This window comes from Lactuca virosa, chromosome 7 (genome assembly GCF_052849685.1).
Source record: "Lactuca virosa cultivar CGN04683 chromosome 7, Lactuca_virosa_CGN04683_v6, whole genome shotgun sequence".
Lineage (NCBI taxonomy): Eukaryota > Viridiplantae > Streptophyta > Magnoliopsida > Asterales > Asteraceae > Lactuca > Lactuca virosa.
Genome location: NC_136432.1, coordinates 242,997,996 through 243,009,283, shown reverse-complemented (window position 1 = coordinate 243,009,283; position 11,288 = coordinate 242,997,996).

Below are 11,288 nucleotides of genomic sequence, written 5' to 3'. Positions count from 1 at the left end.
CATCTTCGCGACTTCATGAATATAACATACAAGCATTCGCTTGATGTGATCGATAATAGGCTGATACTCCTGTAGATTGGTTAGCAAAATATTATTAAGAAGTATCCATTCGTGAGGGTTCAAGTTCGGTAGGTCAGCCAGGCAAATCATATGAACCGAGCCATCGGAGCCTCGGGTCAGCTTGAACTTGATGTTGATGAATTTCCCTGCCGAAGTGGGCTTCAACACCTTGACCGTTGTAATTTTCTGATTGCTCCAGGTCGGGTATTGTGGCTGAACAAACTCCAGATAATACTCGAGCAAATCCCGATCGACCTTCGGGTCTAGAGAAGGAATGTCAGCCGTCGACTCAAAACAGTGGAAGATAAATGCCTTTCGTGTGATGGGCATGTCAAACTGTGAGTCCTTAGATTTCTCAAGCCCGAACGATGAAACCGGTTCGAGCCAATGAGTACTCGGGGCATCAATAACCTCCCTTAGAAGCGATTGCATAGTCCATTCAGGAAACATGGACTTCTTCTGCTCCAGCAATTCGTTCGCTTTCAACTCCTTGTCAAGAAGTTCCTTCTCTTTCTGAAGTCTTTCCCGAATCTCTTGATTAGTGGGCTTGACTTTGGAACTTTCCTTTTTCGAAGCAGTTTCTCCTGTATCATTGTCATCATCACTTTCTTCCACATCATCGTCTCCAGGTTAGCCTTTGCCCTGAGTTACCTTATCTCCCCCTTGTTTCGGAGGGACACCAGACTCCGGAACACCTTCAATCTTGCTCAACACATCCAAAGCAGGTCTCAGCTTTTCAGCCAAGTGGCGTCGGATAGAGATAGTATGGATGGAGTCATGGGCTTCCAGAAGATGCAGGAGGATGGAATGCACATCACCGACCGAACTCTTAATTATTTCTCGCTCGGATTTCAACTCTTCAATCTCTTTGTTAGCATACTTCAGCTTGAGTTTCTGAATTTTAAGCTGAGAAGTTCGCTTATCCAGCTCATCCATAATTTTAATTTCAACAGCAAGCCCGGCTTCAAGTTGAGTCAGCCGATCATTAATCGATGTATGAAGCTCTTGGTTAGCAGCCTGAATGGAGTTGCGAGCTTCCTCGAGATGTGTCTTTTCGGCTGCCAGTGAATGCGTAATATGATTAACCGAAGCGTTCACTGTCTCAGCATTCTTCTTTGCAGCGACTTGGAGGGAATCGAGAAAAATCTGTGTCTCTGAAATTAGTTTTTCGACATTTGCAGTCGCCTGCTTGCAATCTTTGGTAGAAGCTTCAACTGCAAGTGAAGCTTTTTTGTAGGTGGAGGTTGAGGCTTCAATCGCTTGAGCAGCGCTGGAGATGGAGGTTTCATGCTCTTTCACAACCGATGAGAACAGGGCTTTGAGAGCTGCCTCTGAATATGCATTGGCAGAAGATGAAGAGAGCAAGCGATCAAGTTTGTCGGTCATAGTCTCGAGATCCTTTTTGGTAATAGGGGCTTCATCATCTTCATCGCTCTGTATGCGATAAGGACTGAAATAAGTGCAATCAAACTCCAAGTCTTCACCGCCAAGAACCGGTTCAGAATCATGTGATCTAGGTGGGGATAAAGGTGCTGCTGTAACAGGAGGATCAGAACCGAATAGACTTGCCCCCGTATCAGATACGTTGACACAAACAGTAGGTTCGGTTGGATGAGTGGTGGTGGTAGTGACAGTAGTGAATAGTGGGGTTGGAATTAGGATAGAGGTTGCAGTTGTAGAGGAGACAGGTGGAGGACAGGGAGCGATAGTAATAGGAACCGAAAGTGGAACAGAACGAGGAGGCGAGTTTCGGTTATTATCATTGGTAGGTGAGGGTGGAGGCGAATTTGTTGGGTTTTGAGCATTCTAACACTCCTATGGTGTACATGCAACCCTATAAACCTTGGATCTATGTTTTCTCTATTATACATGCAAATATTAACTATTCCAAGGTTTCATCCTAACTAGCATATTATGAAGCACCTATACTACAAAGTTCTAGTTAGATGACATACCTTTTGATGTAGTTTGATGTCTTCAAGCTTTAAGAGCTTAGCCCCAATAGTGTGGAAGCCTCAAATGGAATCACAAATCACCAAAACACCTTGGAAGAACTTGAGAGAATATGTATGCACACTAAAATCGACCCACTCTTACTTTCACACACTTGTGCCAATTTTGTGAGCCAAGGACCCCTTTATATATTATGGAGGATTAGGGTTACATCCATGTAAACCCTAATACCCATGACCTTTCATTTACATAGGATCCATGGGTTAAAAGCTCCATGGACCATCCATGAAAGCTTAGCCCAACATAAATGAACTTGGCCCATTCCATATATATAAGAGTCCATATTTAATTAGTTCTTTTTGATCACTTAATTATTTCTAAATTAATTCTTGATCAATACTAATTAAATAATATGATTCCATATTAATATATTAGAACTTATAATATACTAATATAAATCATAAATATACTATTCTCAAAAGACTATCCATATAAATTGTGTCGGTGAAGTGCAACCCAAATGGACCATGCCGGGTCGGGTCAAGTACATACCAAATATAGTTATGGACTTAGACATTAATCCAACAGTCTCCCACTTGGATAAGTCTAAAACTATTATTGAGTATGACTTCAAAACCTAACTGGCAATCGTAGCTCTTAAAGCCGCTGTCGAACTCTGACCTTGTCAATGACTTGTCCATTAGATAAGGGATCATATATTCCTCCATTCTAGATATCATATGGACTGAGACATGGATTATAAGCATTCTCTCTGTCCATTTGTTGTTTCCCGATTTTCGATTTATAATGACTGACTGATTGAACAAATCAAATCAGTCCTGGCTTGGCCAAGCACTCACATGTGTCATCGCCAAATCATCGAGGGGCCCACAGATATCACTTTTATCCCGAAGGTAAAAGGAATGGATAAACTTCGACTCATATGGATTGTTCTACTACTTGTTGAATCATACACAAAGGCGCGTTTTATAACATCGAGTTACCCAATGCGTTTTCGTGCAATCAATGTATAACCAACTCATAGTAACAACTCATATCTCTAGGTTTGAAGAATATAAGATATTATCGTCTCATGATCACTCGTGATAAAATCCATGAAGTGATTCAAATGAGTGCGGGTTGAATCCAATACTCAGAACTTATGAGCACTCATGAGTGTTGTAGCACCACTTTGTCCACCAACTTGGACCTCTACAAACCAACCCATGACAGTCTTGATTCATATCTACTTCCAACATATGACCGACTGTGGATGGTTTGAATAACTTAATCATTCAGGAAGAGCGACTTAGTTATTCTGGAAGTCAAAACATGCAAAGTGAAACACAAGAATAAATGAATCAAATATGGTATCAAACCCTATGAATATAAATAAACACTTTTATTTATCACCATACTGATTACTCATTATTCATTGTTTCGGTTTTATCAACTTTATACTTTAATTAAAAACACTAGTTGTCCCATGCTCCAAGCATGTACACTATGTTTTTCTTAAACAATAGCTTTGCCATACACCAAGTATGCACTCTATGTTTGTCTATGCTCCTTACTTTGTGAAATAAACCAATTGAACATAATTTCAATGATTCTAATTTCACACTCCCAAATCCTTATCGAAAAATGTGAGAATTTCAAATTCCTATCATTTATCGAAATATGTTTAGATTTTAAACTTATATGCACTGACCCTCCTGTAATGAATATGTACAAAGTCACAAAGACTTGTCAACAGTCATTATAAGGTATTCCAATGGAGATCAACTCCATGGAAACTGAGTCTCATATTCAAAGTACATTGCTTTGAACATGCTTCTTGCATTAAGTTTTCTAATCTTACACAGATAACTTCCACCTATGGAGACAACTCCATATTCTCATTTTGACTATCACTTCTGAATAAGAGATGCCTCTTTTCAGAATATGTCAATATGGTCCTTACAAAATTAGCACTATACTTCCAACTGTCCCTGAGCAACCAATCTTTGGTAAACCTCATATTGTCCTCGACAATTGCTTAATCATTTTAGTCATATCCAATTCTAGACCTTTTCCCTTCTTAATGCCTCTGGGCATTTGGAAAAATTTAGAAATGACAAATATTATAGCACATGCAATCGATCCTGTACCCAAAGCAAATGGTACACGATTCATGATGTCTCACATAAAGACATGATTCTAGACCAGTCTTTTGCTACAATATTTTTATTTGCCATGTTTTCAAAATTTGACTATGAAAAGGGATGTCGTAATCATAATCGAATTTTGAGAACGCAATATATAGAATTTCCTTAAGTTGAACCAATCCAACATGAAATTCATATATATATTCTTGACTAAAGATGATTAAGGTCTCAATCTAAGCCTTTAGAACTGAAATGAAGTATATCCTCTCCCTTTATTATAGCAAAACAACTTTTTCAATCTATGCAGCCTCACGAATTGAAACTTTTGTTTTCTATAATTAACATTGCTAACTTGCAACACTAACAATAATTATCATGCTCCCACTAACATGATGATTATTAGCATAACACTTATGCTCCCACTAGCTTTGACATGTACTCAGAATTCAGCTGGACTTCTAGAAATCAATACTTTATTGACTTTCTTACCAAAGTTCAGATTTCTGATACGAGATGCTTTGATAAAACTTTATCAAAATCATACACCTTTCCTTAGATAGCATGCATGTGTGTCTAAACAATTTCAGAACTATGAAAAGGGATGCCGTAATCATAGTCTCAATTGTTTAGACCTTTTGCCATCTGCTTCAAATCTACTTGGTGGAAGTGTTTCCTCACTATCATTTTCATGAATCGGAGAGAAACCTTATGACCCTTAGATTTTATGGTGTATGTGTTCTTATCCATGTGAATCGTCAAAACCATAGTCACAAGACAAGGATAATGACAAATCCAAACTCATATGGACTGAACTTATGCAATCTTAACTTCTTGCCACCTGGCAGTACAGGGCCTGCCATTGCTTCCAAGTTGTTATGTAACCAATTGAGAACTTTCAGAACTCCTATGCAAAGCCAACTTCAACTGGAATGGGCACAGAATATGTCAACACGATAGGTTATAAACCTCAAGTCGTGTGCTAGTGAAGAACCTCAGGTTTTATTCTTGATTAGTTCTTGAAATTCTTTTTAGGATCTTTAAGACTCCCACTATCCTCTTGACATATAAGACTATCTTGCCAAATATTCAAGAGATAGTGCGGATTCTTTATCAAGACAAACACTTCACACAATTGGCCTTAGTTGGTCTTTGTTTTATCCAAAACATCACAACTTACCAATTTCAAATGTACAAGAGTAGGAAACTTTTACTCTTACATTTGACAAGTGTTTTAAACCTTTCTTTAAGATATGTCACTCAAGTTACAATCTTGGAGTATGACTCTAAGAATTCTTTTGGAACGAAGTATGACTCATCTTCCTGATCTAACCATTTCAACAATTCATGACTCCTCTTCTTAGTCATAATAATGCACTAAGATGACCTTTAGAGGACTAATTGTGATATGATTTCTAAATCATTAAGATGATCACAAACATGATACTAAAGTACTCTCCCATCTTTTCAGATTTGAGAAACTTTTATCTTTCTGCCTAATTTGATTCTTCCCATTCGTTTTGCCATACATTGAGACTTTTCCAATGTTTCAGAATTATACTTAAACTTGTAAGTATAACCATATTTACTAAACTTTAGTAAATCAAATAGTCTTAATGAGCTTTGTGGTGAACATGACCAGTGCACAATAATGTGTACTTGATCCCTTTAGTCCTTCACTTGACTCACACATCCATGTGAACAAGTAATTAGTCTTGATTTTCCAATGCTTGAAAGTTCTCATTCATCATACTATTCAACTTGCATGATTCCAAGTTTCGGTCCAATTGAAACTTGGGTGATGAGGAACTTTCCTGATTTGGTAAATTTAGACACTACCACAAATGAAAGAATCAAATCCATTTTCCAATATTGCTGTCAGTGGAATCATATAAGCAACAATTTTCCACAAATGCCATTGTAAGGATACTTCAAATAAATAAAATAAAACAATTTTCTTTTATTTTAAAACTTTGCGGAAAAACTTATCCTTACAATCCACATGGAAAATTGTTGTTATCTATTCCTTAGCAATATATCATAACTTCTTAACAACTGCTCAAAATTCTGATGCGATCGAAATCCACCTTCGCGATCAGAATCAGCATATACTTCCTTTAAGATTTCTCTCTATTCTTTGATTCTTAAAACATCAACATGTGACCCAGTCACATCATGTAATGAGGATCTCAGAATAGAACTTAACAGAGTTAGATAATGGGCTCTACCTGATGTAGAGTCAAACTTATTGACTTTAACATCCTTAGGTAAATTTGGCAGCTTTGCAATCAACGCCCCTTCCTTTGGCAAAATAAACATATGGACCCTTTGGTAATGGGACTATCTCAGACTTAGCCTTTCTCTTTACCATTTGGTCAACCGGGTTGACTATGGCCAATCCCTTTCCATTGGGAAGAGAATGCTTTTTCTGGATTTCCAGTGTCACCATTGTCACTGTCCATAAAGTTTTTGGGAAGTTGATCTTCTAATCAAATTTGCTTTACTATTGTTCCAAATCATTGCTGATTCAGCAGCACCAAGCAAATAGATATGATCATTAAGGTTCATGTCATAGTTTGTTTCATAGTAGTCCCAAAGGAACTCACTATGTGACTTAGAAAGTGATTGAACATCCAACTTTCTCAAGACTTTGACACCTAACTCTCCCGGCTTGTCAATATGTGACTTCATCTCTAAGATGTGATTACACATAGACCTTGCTTGCCATTAGGGCTTGAGTGACCTTGAACTTGTGGGTTAGCGAGAATAATTGGAGGAGGTGGAGGAAGAGAAGTATGACTTCCACGAGCCAAACTAGGGAAGTCATATTCATTAGGAAAGCTTGGTTTGGGAAGATCATTGTTGTCTAAACTAGACATCAACAATGGGAGAAATTCACGTAAAGTTGATTTAAGTCCTTAATATAACACCCAATATGATATATTAAGGCTAGGACCCAACAAACTATTTTATAACTTGGAAGAGGGATGCCGTAATCCAAGCTATAAAATATTTGAAGGTAGGTGAATGACGATTCACCAATTTCCACCAAGATAAACGAAATGTATTATTAGGTTTTAATTGGTTTTGAAACTCCTAGATTCTTTTGAGATTCATTGAACTTTTCAATGGCATGTTTCAATCTCGAGTGTGCCCTTCAGGTTTTGTGACTGGGATGTCGAGGATCACAAAACAAGGTGTGAAGTAACCATGCAAATATACTTGGTACCCTTAATATTTACCCCTCAATCGATGTGCCGGTTAACCACACACGTTCCAACGATACTATGATAAACATTAAGTTACCCTTTGCCTACCTTGTTAAGTCCAGGTTAGTGTGCCGGTTAACCACACACGCTCCACTAACAGCTTAAACAAAGTGCAAAGTGTAATTTCATGGATTAGCACCTTATTCACATTTTCCTAAGTAACTAAGATTGGGAATTTATAAGTGTTTAGTTACTTAGTATTTATCATTATACTTATAATGAAGGGAGAATTATAGTCCTTGTCCTACCTGTTCGGCTAACGACCCTCCACCGGTCAAGGAAGCGGTGAGTGAGAGTGGACACCCATTAAACTGCCATTTTATAGGCAGTAACCTTATACCCCCCTTATAGACTGGCTTCGTGAATGAGGCCTACTAATGGTAAGACGACTTGCTCTTATACATATAATATATTAAACTTTTAATATTATAATAGTATAAGGGTGTATTTTAGACATTTAAAATACTTGGTGGTTTAATCTATTAATTAAACTAGACTTTTAATTTAATTAAACTCAAACCATATATTTATGGATTAACAATACTCTTTTAATTAAACGCTTTAATTAAAACTATTAATAAAGTCCATAAGAGTTAATTTGAATTATTCAACAAAACATCATAATTCCAATTATTAAACTCAAAATTAAAACCATTTAATTAATTGTTTAAGTTATGAACCCAAGAGTTTTAGAATTCAATTCTTTTTTTCATAAAAAACTTTTCTCAAATTCCAAAACTTGAGGGCAAGTTTTGTAATTCTTGAAAACCTTTGGATTCCATAACTTATGGAATTAATGGTGTTTTATGATGAAACTTTCCATGTTCCATAACTTAAGAACAAGTTATGGAATTCTTTAAAACATTAACACCAAATTTTGTAACTCCATAAAAACTTTGAATCAAAATTTTTTTTTTAAAAACTTTCATATCCATAACTTATGGAAGTTTCAAAAACCCTTAAGATCACAACTTTAAAAAAAACTTTTGAGCTCCAAAATTTTATGACAAAATATGTAACTCCTTAAAACATTTAGATCAAACTTTTAAAACTAATAAAATAATCATATCATTTTATCTTTTACTAAATTTGACCTAATTCAACTCATATAACAAATGATTCAAATTTTACAAATAATTCGTTTTTCACAAAACAAGTAATTATCTTAAAATTTGACAAACGTCATGTTTTTTTTTCCTTTTTTTTCAACTTGAAAATAAAACATTTGCATCAATATAACAGAAAACAACCCATGGCTCTGATACCACTGTTGGGTTTTGAGCATTCTAACACTCCTATGGTGTACATGCAATCCTATAAACCTTGGATCTATGTTTTCTCTATTATACATGCAAATATTAACTATTCCAAGGTTTCATCCTAACTAGCATATTATGAAGCACCTATACTACAAAGTTCTAGTTAGATGACATACCTTTTGATGTAGTTTGATGTCTTCAAACTACATCAGAAGGAACATACTCCGAGTCACTAGAGGATGGGGAAAGAGACTTCGGTCTACGAGCTTACTTTTTTGGTCTTGCGTTTCTTTGGAGCAGTAGACTCGGCTCGCTCTAACTTGCGTTTCTTAGGAGTAGAAGCTTTGGATGATTGACCAGCTTTTTCCCCTTTGTTATCAGATTTCTTTCCTCGCTTTGCAGGCTTGTCTGCAGCGTCCAACGAGCTTTGCATCTCGGGAGTAAGCGGTCGTGGACCTGAAGGAGAAAGCTTTTTGTAATCTGCCATGAGATGACTCGCACTGGATACACAGCGGTACATAGATTCTGGAATTGACCCGATAAAGATAAACTTGGAGTTATTTGGGACAAGGATCCTCGTCGTATGAAATGTAGCAATCGAAGACATGAGGGAATCCGCCATTGTAGGAACAGTAAATTTTTCCATCGCCCAATGAGTGACGATAGTCCAAAATCATGCACAAGAAATTTCAGTGTACCTCGAAGAAGAGCTTAGACTCTGAACAAGTTGAGCCCATAGAATCGAGCCATAGTCCAAATTAATCCCGTGATACAGACCATATAGAATGGTCATAAAAGCCCTGCTTGTACCGTCTGAACCAGCACTCCTCTCCGATAAGCCCTTGGAGAGGAGCGTTAAGAGTCTGTTCCACTGAGGAGGAAGAGAAGACTTCTTGAACTTGGTGATTGTTGTGAGAAGCTCCGTGTACCCTATATGATAGAGCATCGAGTACAGTTGAGTGGTAGAGATGGAATATGGGTTAACCATTGATTCAGCAACAGGAAGGCGTAGTAAAGAGGAAAACCTATCCTTTGAAATTGAGGACTTTTGATTGACGATTTCGAAAAAAATACGCTCATTGGCTTTATCATAAACGGCAGAGGAGTAGACAGCAGAGAGCATCGACATCGGAACACTTTCCACCTGTGTGAGAGCGACCACAAGTGGTGAATACTTGAGACATTCAACCACATTAAGCATATACGCATCATAGACAAAGGGGTTGAGTTCGATGACCAGATTCTGATTAGGTTTGATGGTCAGAAGAGTGGACTGAGCGGATTGATCAAAAACCGATGAAGAGTCAGCCATTGTTGCAGGTGGGAAGAAGAAGATGAACAGTGGAATATCACCGATGTGTTTGTGAGAGAGAAAGAAGAAACGGTAAAGAAGTCCAAGAGGTGCAAGAAAATCTTTTATACCATCTCTAGGATAGAGAAAACTTTGTTGTGATGATGAAGCGTTGCCAGAAAAAGCGGGATTTGACAGCCTGGTATTGTCAGCAGGCGTGATATCAGGTGTCGTTTCAAATTCACGCGCCTTTTTGACCTTATCTCCTATTCAAATTTTGAACCGTTTCAACTTCATGCTGACTCACCCTTATTTGATTTTTATTAAAAAAAATCAACGCCACCATAAATTAGATACATCCTTTCGCGTTATTGTAATCAACTGTCGCTTCTTCATAATAAACAGAACCACCATATCTGTTAGAATCGAAAGCATAGATCTGGAAATTGCCATTAGTACTACGAACAAGAATTTGGAAAATCATAAAGACCGTCGTGCAAGAGTGTGCCAATAATAAAGAAATAAAGCAAAATATTTGTGGGATTTAAGTGATGTCTATTGAGACATGAAACTGATGATCCCGGGCACGAATCTTGTCACACCCCAAAACCGGAACGGCGGAAACGTTCGGGGGTGGAGGACGTCATGTTTAGTATCACAACAATGCAAAGTAGTAAATAAGCAACAACATCATCCATTGCATTAATAATATAATTTCATACAAGTGTGTTCTGTCAAGTTATATAGACACCAAAAATATACATCAAAATAAAAGATGAGTCTTGAACGAGCTCCATCTTCTCAAAACCTGGCACCAGTACCTGTCTACTGGTGACCTGAGAATACAAGTTATTTTGAAAGAGTTTATCAGCTTTAAAGCTGGTGAGATCATAAGTATATTAGTGTCTGTATTTGTATGAAAGTGTTTGTAAGTCTTGTAATGTATAAGTTTTGTTAAAGTTTGTAATTGTTTAAACTCTCCTAGAAAACCCTATGTTTCCTAATAAAAGTAGCCTTCTACCAAGGCATCTAGTATCTGTGTGTGTGTCTCTTGTAAGAGTGTGTATTTTCCCAAATCTGACTACCATTAACCAAAATATAGTTTTTACATTATTGTTTATTGTGTGAATATCACAAAGTAAATGTAAAGGGAAAATAAAATAGTACTATAGTGTTGTATTAAGTAACTACTGTTGTACTAATTACTTTAAACTATTTGTTATTTAAAGTACCATGTGATCGGCCTGTATCCTGCTACCGACTCTATAGTAAAGCGACGATGTAAGACGTCACAAGAAATGACGTTTGGCAC